Genomic DNA, 1,552 nt, shown 5'->3' on the forward strand with positions numbered 1-1,552 from the left:
ACGGATATCTCGGCTCTCGCATCGATGAAGAACGTAGCGAAATGCGATACCTGGTGTGAATTGTAGAATCCCGCGAACCATCGAGTCTTTGAACGCAAGTTGCGCCCGAGGCCACTCGGCCGAGGGCACGCCTGCCTGGGCGTCACGCCAAAACACGCTCCCAACCACCCTCAACGGGATTCGGGATGCGGGATCTGGTCCCTCGTCTCTCAAGGGACGGTGGACCGAAGATTGGGCTGCCGGCGTACCGCGCCGGACACAGCGCATGGTGGGCGTCCTCGCTTTATCAATGCAGTGCATCCGGCGCGCAGCTGGCATTATGGCCTTTGAACGACCCAACAAACGAAGTGCACGTCGCTTCGACCGCGACCCCAGGTCAGGCGGGACTACCCGCTGAGTTTAAGCATATAAATAAGCGGAGGAGAAGAAACTTACAAGGATTCCCCTAGTAACGGCGAGCGAACCGGGAGCAGCCCAGCTTGAGAATCGGGTGGCTGTGCCGTCCGAATTGTAGTCTGTAGAGGCGTCCTCAGCGACGGACCGGGCCCAAGTCCCCTGGAAAGGGGCGCCTGGGAGGGTGAGAGCCCCGTCCGGCCCGGACCCTGTCGCCCCACGAGGCGCCGTCAACGAGTCGGGTTGTTTGGGAATGCAGCCCAAATCGGGCGGTAGACTCCGTCCAAGGCTAAATACAGGCGAGAGACCGATAGCGAACAAGTACCGTGAGGGAAAGATGAAAAGGACTTTGAAAAGAGAGTCAAAGAGTGCTTGAAATTGCCGGGAGGGAAGCGGATGGGGGCCGGCGATGCGCCCCGGCCGTATGCGGAACGGCTCTTGCTGGTCCGCCGCTCGGCTCGGGGTGTGGACTATTGTCGGCCGCGCCGGCGGCCAAAGCCCGGGGGCCCTAGGTGCCCCCGGTGGCCGTCGTCGGCACGGCCGGTACCCGCGCGCCTAAAGGCGTGTCCCTCGGGGCACTGCGCTGCAATGGCCTGCGGGCTCCCCATCCGACCCGTCTTGAAACACGGACCAAGGAGTCTGACATACGTGCGAGTCGACGGGTTCTGAAACCTGGGATGCGCAAGGAAGCTGACGAGCGGGAGGCCCTCACGGGCCGCACCGCTGGCCGACCCTGATCTTCTGTGAAGGGTTCGAGTTGGAGCACGCCTGTCGGGACCCGAAAGATGGTGAACTATGCCTAAGCGGGGCGAAGCCAGAGGAAACTCTGGTGGAGGCTCGAAGCGATACTGACGTGCAAATCGTTCGTCTGACTTGGGTATAGGGGCGAAAGACTAATCGAACCATCTAGTAGCTGGTTCCCTCCGAAGTTTCCCTCAGGATAGCTGGAGCCCATTACGAGTTCTATCAGGTAAAGCCAATGATTAGAGGCATTGGGGACGCAACGTCCTCGACCTATTCTCAAACTTTAAATAGGTAGGATGGCGCGGCTGCTTCGGTGAGCCGCGCCATGGAATCGGGTGCTCCAAGTGGGCCATTTTTGGTAAGCAGAACTGGCGATGCGGGATGAACCGGAAGCCGGGTTACGGTGCCCAACTGC

At 60.6% G+C, this 1,552-nt stretch overlaps 1 pseudogene; it reads left to right on the top strand.

Moving 5' to 3' along the window:
• On the top strand, positions 1-145 carry LOC123177916 (uncharacterized; annotated as a pseudogene).
• The last annotated feature ends 1,407 nt before the right edge of the window (positions 146-1,552 follow it).

The sequence above is a fragment of the Triticum aestivum genome, unplaced genomic scaffold (assembly GCF_018294505.1).
Source record: "Triticum aestivum cultivar Chinese Spring unplaced genomic scaffold, IWGSC CS RefSeq v2.1 scaffold108152, whole genome shotgun sequence".
In the NCBI taxonomy this organism is placed as follows: domain Eukaryota; kingdom Viridiplantae; phylum Streptophyta; class Magnoliopsida; order Poales; family Poaceae; genus Triticum; species Triticum aestivum.